The sequence below is a fragment of the Myotis brandtii genome, unplaced genomic scaffold (genome assembly GCF_000412655.1).
Source record: "Myotis brandtii unplaced genomic scaffold, ASM41265v1 scaffold133, whole genome shotgun sequence".
NCBI lineage: Eukaryota > Metazoa > Chordata > Mammalia > Chiroptera > Vespertilionidae > Myotis > Myotis brandtii.
Genome location: NW_005354718.1, coordinates 2405101 through 2415943, shown reverse-complemented (window position 1 = coordinate 2415943; position 10843 = coordinate 2405101). Strand labels below are relative to the sequence as shown.

The 10843-nt window shown below is 41.2% G+C and overlaps 1 protein-coding gene across 2 annotated transcripts in view; it reads right to left on the bottom strand.

The window, feature by feature from the left end:
- RTF1 (RTF1 homolog, Paf1/RNA polymerase II complex component) overlaps window positions 1-10843 on the bottom strand; it is a 47218-nt gene that overhangs the window by 27698 nt on the left and 8677 nt on the right. The window contains exon 2 of one of the 2 annotated variants that reach the window (XM_014534804.1): window positions 8686-8793. The exons of the other annotated variant lie outside the window; for it this stretch is intronic. The gene's annotated coding sequence lies outside the window, so the exon portion shown is untranslated. The remainder of the gene's footprint in view (window positions 1-8685; window positions 8794-10843) is intronic. 2 annotated transcript variants of the gene reach the window in all.

Below are 10843 nucleotides of genomic sequence, written 5' to 3'. Positions count from 1 at the left end.
TCTCTCTCATCGATATTTCTAACTCTCTATCCCTCTCCTTTCCTCTCTGTGAAAAATCAATAAAATATATTTAAAAAAATATTAATTTTTGTTATTTTATGTTAACGATTACTCATTTATTTCAGCCCTTTGTATTCAGTGTCTCTATCGAAATAAACCTATATTTCTATGAAAATTGAAACTTTTGTTTTTTTGCAGTCCACATAAACTTAAACCTTATTTATTTGGCCCATGTTAAGCCTTTGAGTTTGACATGCTTGCTCTAAACAATTCAGCTACCCTGGTCAGAGCCCGGGAATGTTTCTCATTGATTTTTTTTTAAGAGAGCGAGAAACATCAATGCGAGAAACATCGATTGCTTGCCTCTCGCATGTGCCCTAACCGGGGATCAAACCCATGTAAGATTTTGGTGTCTAGGACGATTGTTGTTGTTGTTGTTGTTGTTAATCCTCACCTGAGGACATTTTTTTCATTGATTTGTTGAGAGAGTGGAAAGGAGGGGGAGGGAGGAGGGTGAGAAAGAGAGAGAGAGAGATACAGAGAGAAAGAGAAATATCGATGTAAGAGAGACACATCGATTGGTTGCTTTCTGCATGCGCCCCAACTGGGTTGGGCACTGAACCTGAAATTGTTGTTGTTGTTGTTAATCCTCACCTGAGGACATTTTTTTCATTGATTTGTTGAGAGAGTGGAAAGGAGGGGGAGGGAGGAGGGTGAGAAAGAGAGAGAGAGAGATACAGAGAGAAAGAGAAATATCGATGTAAGAGAGACACATTGATTGGTTGCTTTCTGCATGTGCCCCAACTGGGTTGGGCACTGAACCTGAAACGCAGGTACATGCCCTTGACTGAGAATCAAACCTGTGACCCTTCAGTGTATGTGGTGATGACTGAACCAACTGAACCACCCGACTAGGGCAAGAAGAGCCTTTAACATTTCTTGTAATACTGGTTTGGTGGTGGTGAACTTCTTTAGCTTTTTCTTGTCTGGGAAACTCTTTATCTCTCCTTTGATTCTAAATGACAATTTTGCTGGGTAGAGTAATGTTGGTTGTAACTCCTTGCTTTTCATCACTTTGAATATTTTGTGCCAATCCCTTCTGGCCTGCAAAGTTTCTATTGATACATCAGCTGACAGCTTTCTGGGAGCTCCCCTGTAGGTAACTAATTGATTTTCTCTTGCTGCTTTTAAGATTCTCTTTGCCTTTAACCCTTGACATTTTAATTATGTCTTGATGTGGGTCTCTTTGGGTTCATCTTGTTTGGGATTCTCAGCACTTCCTGGGCTGTATGTCTATTTCCTTCATCAAGTTAGATAAGTTTTCCATTATTTTTTTTCCCAAATAGATTTTAAATTCCTTGTTCTCTTTTCTCCTTCCAGCAACCCCATGATGCAAATGTTGGTATGTTTGAAATTGTCCCAGAGACTCCTTAAACTATCCTCATTTTTTAAATTTCATTTTACTGTTCTAAATGGGTGTTTTCTGCTACTTTATCTTTCAAATCGCTGATTTGATCCTTTGCTTTATTTACCGTTGATTCTTTGTAATGTATTCTTCATTTGTTATTGTATTCTTCATTTCTGACTGGTCCAATTTTATGTTTTCTGTCTCCACTTTTATGTTCTTTTACATCCCTTTGTTGAAGTACTCACTAACTTCATCCACTCTTCCTCTAAGTTCATTAAGCAAACTTGTAACCAGTGTTGTTACTCTACATCTGGTAGATTGCTTGTCTTCCTTTTATATTAGTTCTTTTTCTGGGTTATTTGTTCTGTTCTTTCATTTGGAACATGTTTCTTTTGTCTTCTCATTTTGGCAGCCTCCCTGTGTTTGTTTCTATGTATTAGGCAGAGCTGCTACATCTCCCAGTGTTGGTAGAGTGGCCTTATGTAGTACATGTCCTGTAGGGCCCAGTGGCACAGTCTACCCAGTCACCCAAGCTGGGTACTCCAGGTGCACCCTCCTGTTGTAGTTAAGCCTTAAATGCTGTTGTCACATCAATGCAAGTGCTATACCCCTAGGCCAGTGGTCGGCAAACTGCGGCCCCTTGAGTGCAGATCTTCCACAAAATACCACGTGCGGGCGTGCACATACAGTGCGATTGAAACTTCGTGGCCACACTGAAGGGGCCAAAGAGCCGCATGTGGCTCGCGAGCCGCGGTTTGCCGACCACGGCCCTAGGCCAATCAGCTATGAGAACTGGCTGTGACCACAACCCTGGAGCTGCTGTGCAAGGACCAACCCCACAGAGCAAGGCAGAGTAGCACTCACTTCAGCAGGGCTCTAGCGCCCAACAAGTTTGCCCCTTGAATGTCATTCATGGAGGTGGCTGGGTATGCTCTGGCGTGGTCTGAATCTGTTCACTGGTTGTGCTGGTTCTGGGGCCTCCCAGTAAGTGCTGGTCAAGATCAGCTGCTGCCAGTCCTAGCTGGTTTGGCTCAGTGGAAAGAGCGTCGGCCTGCGGACTGAAGGGTCCCAGGTTCAGTCAAGGGCACCAAAAAAAAAAAAAAAGTGGGGGGGAAAAAAAAGTGTACTGACCTAACCAGTTTGGCTCAGTGGATAGAGCATCGGCCTGCGGACTGAAGGGTCCCGGGTTCGATTCCGGTCAAGGGCATGTACCTTGGTTGTGGGCATATCCCCAGTAGGGGGTGTGCAGGAGGCAGCTGATTGATATTTCTCTCTCATCGATGTTTCTAACTCTCTATCCCTCTCCCTTCCACTCTGTAAAAAATCAATAAAATATATTAAAAAAAAAAAAAAAAAAAGATCAGCTGCCGCCTGTGCCCAGCATGAGCTACAGAGCAATCCACAGATGGCTGCTACTTGTGCTGGACTTAGGGGTGCCTGTGAGAGGCCAAGCTGCGAACTGAGGCTGGCTGCCGCTAGTGCTGGGCCTGAGGCCACTTAGCAAGTGGTACAGGACACACTGAAGCCAGATGCTACTTGTTTAGGGTTTGTGGACATTTGATGTTTTAACATTTGATCGCACGTCTTCCAGCATGACAGAAGACAGGCAATCTGTATGAAGAGGTCACTGGAAGCAGTTTGAGTGGACCCACAAATTGGGTAGGACAGGGTCTCAAGGAATCACCAGAGCAGAGCAAACCATTTTAGCCAGGTTGATGGAGACTCAATAATATTGCTTAATCATTTCAAATTTTTAATCATTCAAGGAAGATAATTTTAGGTTTGTTTGAAAGAATCCAAAAGAAGCTAAAGTGTTTAATTTCTCAGTTAATGGAGCTAAAATATATCAACTTCCTATGATGACATCACAGATACAGTACCAGAGGTAACAAAGTATATAAAACATCTCTTGCATTGGCTTTGGTTACAACAAATAGTAGAACTATGAACATATTAGTCCGTTTTTAATGGTTGGTTATGAAAATGGGCATCACCCTCTTCCTCCAAACAAGGTTCCTTGGCCCTCTGTATTTCTACCCAATAGAAAGATGAGGCCAAGAGGGTAAAGGCTGAACTGCCAGGGTCACATGTGTGTCAGAGTCACTAGGTCTATTTTTGCCTACAGATCTGGGTTTCTCATGTACAATAGAGCCAAATTCTGGACTCCCGAGGGGGAAAAGGTGTTTATGAGAGCAATAAAGATCTAAATGTGAAGTTGCACAGGTGAATCCAATTCAGGAGGTACTAGGAAGCTAGTTGGCTTCCTCATCCTTCCACTCTCAATCTGCTGCAATTTGACACTGGCTGAGCTTAGCAACTGTCACTCATTCGTAGTCTGTGATATTTATCCCTTAGGGCAGTGGTTGGCAAACCATGGCTTGCGAGCCACATGTGGCTCTTTGGCCCCTTGAGCGTGGCTCTTCCACAAAATACCGATGTCTGCGCATGGGCCACGAAGTTTCAATCGCACTGTACATGCGCGCCCGCACGTGGTATTTTAGGGAAAACCCACACTCAAGGGGCCAAAGAGCTGCATGTGGCTCACGAGCCGCAGTTTGCTGACCATGGCCTTAGGGAAGAGGGAGAAAGATAAATAGAAAATAAAATGTTGCCCATTAAAAAGGGCTTTCCTGGCTAAACCTGAGTGTGGGAAGAAAAGCTCGTTTTTTCCTTCCAACAATTTTCAAGAGATGAGAAGACAAAGATGCCTTACCTCCCATGAGGCTAGCTCAATAGGGTATGTCAAGCCAACGGCAAACAACCAAGCTCACTATATTGGACAGAAAATTTCTTATAAATACATCTTTCAATATTGAGAAGCTGGATTAAGCTATTTGCATATACTTTCTAAAAACATATCTTATTTTTTATAAACCTTAAATATATAATTTTAAGAAAAATGTTTATTATATACTTTAAAAAATAGAAAGTATTTTTTATTGACTGATTGATTTTAGAGAGAAAGAGAAAGAGAAACATCAACTTGCTGTTCCACTTATTTATGCATTCATTGGTTGATTCTTATATGTACCCTGATCTGGGATTGAACCCGAAACTTTGGTGTATTAGGATGATGCTCTAATCAACTGAGCTACCTGGCTAAGGCAAAGAATATTTTTTAAAGCTAAAAGAGCCCGCCTGGCTTGGCTCAGTGGTTAAGTGCTGACCTATGAACCAGGAGGTCACAGTTCGATTCCTAGTCAGGGCACATGCCCGGGTTGTGGGCTCTATCCCCAGTGTGGGGCATGCAGGAGGCAGCCGATCAATGATTATTTCTCATCATTGATGTTTCTATCTCTCTCTCTCCCTCTCCATTCCTTTCTGAAATCAATAAAAATATATTTAAAATAAAATAAAGCTAAAAGAAAATCACCCAAATTTCCATCACCCAAAGATAAATAATCACTTAAAATTTCGGGGCCAGTCCTAGCTGGTTTTGCTCAGTGGATAGACTCGACCTGTGGACTGAAGGGTCCGGGTTCGATTCCAGTCAAGGGCACATACCCGGGTTGTAGACTTGATTCCCAGTATGGGGCATGCAGGAGGCAGCCGATCAATGATTCTCTCTCATCATTGATGTTTCTATCACCCTCTCCCTTTCTCTTCCTCTCAGAAATCAATAAAAATATCTTTAAAATTTTTTCGGGGCCCATCTCATTCCTATTTATTCCTATTTAAATATAGAGAAAGATACTCAAAAAGCTACCAATAATCTCCCAAAGATTTCTTTTACTGGAGAATACATCACATTTATTATAGTTTACACTTACTCTTGTAAACCAGAGGTTCACAATGTTCTAAGTACATATGTTAAAGATTTTCCCAGTACCTCTTCTCCGGATCACAGAAATTAATAAACCATAAAGGAGATGAGAAAGGCTTGTGGCGGGAAAAATCGACATAGAAATATCTTAATTCAGCCATTAGCCTAGCGATGCTCACCTATTCCTGCAAAAGCCTTATTCTGTTGACTCTGAAATTGAGGGGAAAATGAATTCTTCTTTCATTGCCAGGGTGTGGTAGTAAATGGAGGCTCAAAAGTAAAGGATAGGATTCAAGGGATGCTCTTAGGCCTTTGCCATCCAGTACAAAGGAGAGGAAGTGACCTGGCATTTCTTAATTTGTTTTGGGAGCTATGGCTCTACTAAAAGGCAAACTGTTGTGACCTTAAAAGTGCACCATACAGAAGGCAAGAATGAGAAAATGAGTGCCTGCTGATCTGCATCTGAGTGCAAAGGCCTGAGCCACCCCCAGTGAGAGCTGCTCAATAATAATCTGGGAAAGCAAAAGGATCCACTGTCACTCAGAACTCTCATATACATGGATGTCCTGCTTTCCCAAGCAGTCTACATGTATTCAGAACTACACATAACAAAGGAAGCATGCACATACAGGGTGGGGCAAAGGAGGTTTACAGTTGTTCATATGAAAAGTAATATAATAATCCTATAAAATAAAACCCTAATATGCAAATCAACCAAACGGTGGAACTACTGGTCGCTATGAACTGACCACCAGGGGGAGCATCACTCAGCCAGAAGCCGGGCTCATGGCTGGTGAGTGCAGTGCCGGTGGCAGGAGCCTCCGTGGCAGCACTAAGGAGCAGCGAGCCGAGTGGTAGGGAGCAGCAAGCAGGCAGGCAGTAAGGAGCAAGGGGTCCCGGACTGCGAGAGGGCACAGGCCAGGCTGAGGTATGCCCTCCCCCAACCCCCCAGTGCATGAATTTCATGCACTGGGCCTCTAGTTAATAAATATTACAAGAATAAACTGTTTCACATACTCACAACTGTAAACCTACTTTTGCCTCACCCTGTATGTAGCGAAGAAAACCTAAAACAGAGACTGTTAGGAAGATATTTTCTTTTTCTTTTGTGGGTTAATCCTCACCAGAGGATATTTTTTCCATTGATTTTTAGAGAGAGTGGAAGGGGGGGGCGGGGGAGAGAGAGAGAGAAAGAGAGAGATATGGGTGTGAGACACATTGATTGGTTACCTCCAGCACATGCCCCAACTGGGACCAGAGAAAGAACCTGCAACACAGGTACGTGCCCTTGACCAGGAATTGAACCCACAACCCTTTGGGGTGCACAAACTGACTGTAACCGCTGAGCAATACCAGCCAGGGCAAGATGTTTTCTTAATAAATAAAAAGAGATTAAAAATGAGATTTGTAGTTTGACTTTCACTGGGCAGCAATAACATAATGATATAAGGAGGGTTAGTACCACACAACCTGTGACAAACTGACCTTCCTGGCACTCAGCCAAAAGACAGGAAGGAACATGGGGTTGGAAGTAGTTGCTTTGGATTTAGGTAACATTGAGACACTGAGTAGTTTGAGCATCCTGGAGGCAAAACACACATACACACACACAAAGAAACTTCAAGTCTTCAGGGAGGATATCTCTAGTGGGCAAGGAAGGTCTCAAGGGTCAGACTATAAACCATTGCAACTCAGTTACTCTGAAATGAATTTACAAGTGAAACAAAAATACTTTGAGGTAAGTAGGATTCAAGAAGAACAGCTGCGTTAGTGATAAACTATACCGGGATTAGGGTTTAAAAGAATTAAAATAAGGGAGACATATGTAATACTTTCAACAATAAAGAAGTGAAAATAAAAAAGAAGAACTGGAATACAGCCCAAGCCCTTAACTGAAATTGTTTCCTTATGGATAAAGTAGGAATGACAATACCACCTTGACCATCTATCGGGGTAGTGTGAGACTCAAAGAAGATAGAATCAAAGAAGTTTAGAACACACCATTAAGTTTATATATGTGCAGGGTACTATTTTATGATCTGGAATACAAGAATCCAGATGATCTCTATGAACTATTAGAGTTTTAGAGTTGTAAGATTCTATATTAACTGAGTGTTATACTAAATCAAAGCAATCTTTAAAAGGGTTCTGTAGTCATTATCTAGATATTGACAGTGGCCATCAATGAAGTGTGTGAGAAGGGCATGGTTTCTGACTTAGGTGTTTTTTGCTCCCCAGAAAATAGAATAGGGCCAGTGGAGTTGAAGAATAAATACAATTTAATGTCAGCCCACAGAACATGAAGAATAGCTTAGCTTTCTTTTCTATGTAATTAATCAGACAAAATACAAAAGACACTACTGTATTTTATAACCAGGCAATCACATATATTTAACTGGAAAACATAGAGAATCACTACACTCAATCACAAAAACTTAAAGTCTGGTATGGAGACAAAAACAAAAGTGAAACAGATGTAATACAAAAATATGTAGCGCCCCCCCACACCAAAAAACATTTATGTAGCACTGGCTGGTGTGTAACAGTGGTTAGTCCAATTGGTGTGGCTCAGTGGTTGAGCATCAAGCTATGAACCAGGAGATCAGGGTTCGATTCCTCAGTCAGGGCACATGCCCAGGTTACAGGCTTGATCCCCAATGTGGGCAGGCAGAAGGCAGCCCATCACTGGTTCTATCTCATCACTGATGTTTCTATCTCTCTCTCTCTCTCCCTTCCTCTCTGAAATCAATAACAATATGTTTTAAAAAAACAAAAGAGTAGTTAGATTGTTGGCCCACGCACCAGAGTCGTGGGCTCAATTCCCAGTCAAGGACACATACCTGGGTTGCAGGTTAGATCCCAGGCCCCAATTGGGGTGCGTGTGGAAGACAATCAATCAATGTGTCTCCCTCACATCAATCTCTGTCTCTCTCCACCACCCCCTCCCTTCCACTCTCTCTAAAAATCAATGGGAAAAATATCCTCTCGTGAGGATTAACAACAAAAAAGTAAAATATAATCAGTACTCCATTCTACTGTTTGGTAGGAAGTGTCAGAATTTGTTGTACACAAGTCTGAGCAAGTGGTCTATGAAAATCACTTTATTTTTCCAAATTCCTATGATGAGATTTTTTTAATCCTCACCTGAGGATATTTTATAGAGTGGAAGGGAGGATGGAGGAAGGAGAGAGGGAGAGAGGTCAATGTGAGAGAAACACGTTGATTGGTTATTTCACACATATACCCTGAGCAGCGCCAGGTATAGAACATGCAACCGAGGTACATGTCCTTGATCGGGAATCAAACCCACTACCTTTTGGTGCATGGGCTGATGCTTTAACCGCTGAGCTACACTGGCCAGGGCTATGATGAGCTTTTAATGGTATCAAGATAAATAAGGTGGTACTGTATGATAATCTAAATAGCCAAGAACTAAGAAGTATGTAAAAATAAGGCTTGTAAGCAATCCAAATAATTGTTGCTAAATTCAAGTACTAAAGAAGAGTATTCCAACCTAAACTCTATGGGGTCCCCTGGTTTCCTGACCACAGAGCAGATCAGATGCAGGAAGTTGGAAGTAGAGCAGATTACCAAAAGATGAGAACAAGTGGCCACTTCTTACCTACAGTAATGGAAAGAAAGAAAAGGTATAAAAAGCAGTACCACACAGCTCAACATTTTGGAAGTCATTATTTCATGGTACAAGAACTGCCATTCATAATCATGACTAAATCAACAAGAAAAACAACTATATATAATAATATCTATCAAAAAAAAACTTTTCAAATGTAGTGGGCTTTATATTCTAAACTTTCAAGAGTTTAGTTTCAGTATTAGGATAATTCATCTGTGTGGAACATCTTGTTCTGGAGAACTATGTGTATGCAAACTTTACTAAATCAATACATAGACATGAAAATAAATACTAGCTTAGCAGTGAAGGCCTTTATCAGAAGCATGTGCTAATTATGTATTATGTATCTCTTCGGTAAAGCCTAACAAAATACTCGTGCATATCTAGGCCAACTTCCAGGAAAAATTGTTACTAAATGAATATATAAGTAAAAGTTATCTTTTTCAAAATATTCTATTAATAAAAATATTAGAGCCAGCAAGTGATAACAGAGTGGGAATTAGGACTATAACTAGATTAAAGTGGGAGAACCCAAAAGATCAGATGAAATAGGAGAAAAAGAGAAGAAGCTTCAGAAAGAAATAGAAAATAATGGAATGGGGGGAAAGTAAGAAGAGACCAGAGTCTTTGGAGAGGCAAGTGGGTGAGTTTTGCAACCAGGAAGGCTGACAGAAGTCTTGGGGAAGAAAAAAGAGGTATGACATGTGCTGAACTACAGGGCTGGGCCAGATGCTTTTATTGCTCAAAAATGCTGAAAACAAGACTATACATGAAGCTTTAAGTAAAAAATTCTCAGTTAGGTAGAGGATATTAGAACATAATGCAGCTGTTTCCTCACTACATCTAATGTAGTTATACTCAATTTTGAACAACAAAAAAGGTTTTCTTGGTATCCAACGTGATTTTTACCAGTAACTAGTGAAAATCTAGGCTTTCTTCTTATCTGGCTGCAGGTGTCTGTTTATGTATCATCCACCATTTCTAAAAAGGACTCTAAACAACTTAATTTAGGACTCAATTCCTCCAAACAAATGTACTTCTTTGTTGTTTTTAAATCCCACCTCATGAGTGAGCTGTTGCTCTCTTCCTCTTAACCTCGTTATTTTTCTTCCCTGACACTTCTGTTTGCATCCTTGGTGGTGCTTCTCCCATCTAATGCTTTCAGGGGCAAGAAGCGACAGCACCGCCCTGGCAGGTTTGGCTCAGTGGCTAGAGCATTGGCCTGTGGACTAAAGGGTCCCGGGTTCGATTCCAGTCAAGAGCACATGCCTGGGTTGCGGGCTCGGTCCCCAGTAGGGGGCGTGCAGGAGGCAGCCAATCAATGATTCTCTCTCAGCATTGATGTTTCTCTCTCTCTCTCTCTCCCTTCCTCTCTGAAATCAATAAAGATATCTTAAAAAAATTCTATGCAATATTAAAAAAAAAAGAAGTGACAGCACCAAAGTACCACAGTACAGCATTATGGCTTACTACTGAGGTGTGCGTTCCAATTTTCCAGGCTTAGTCAAAGTAAACCTTACAGAAAGATTCCCATGTGCCCCAAATTCTCACTGAGAATAATGCATTCACCAAAAATAATACATAAGTATATTCAGTTTCATTAAACTTAGGTCCCCCTGCCCCTGGGTGAAGATAATATAACACCCACTATTACCTCCCTAATTGAACCTTATACTTAATGTCCAATGCACCCATTTTTTTCTGGATAGGAAACTTTCATAACTTTCAGCTAGATATCTTCTTTCCCTATAATCAGTGCATGTCTCTCCCTATAACACACCACCCACTAACCATCTCAGTTGTTCTTGACCAGTTTTCTGCACTATCAAATCTGAAGGGACCAATATACTTTTTCTACCTGTATTCACTGTTCACTAACAATAATAAACAATAAGGGTTGGGAGCTGTATCTGAAAAAATTAGAGTAACGTATGGTACAAGTAGGCTCCATCTGACCGGTACTTGCTTTAACAACCAAATTTCTGTAAATAATCTACACTAATAAAAGAGAAACATGGTAATTGGCGTACGACCACTA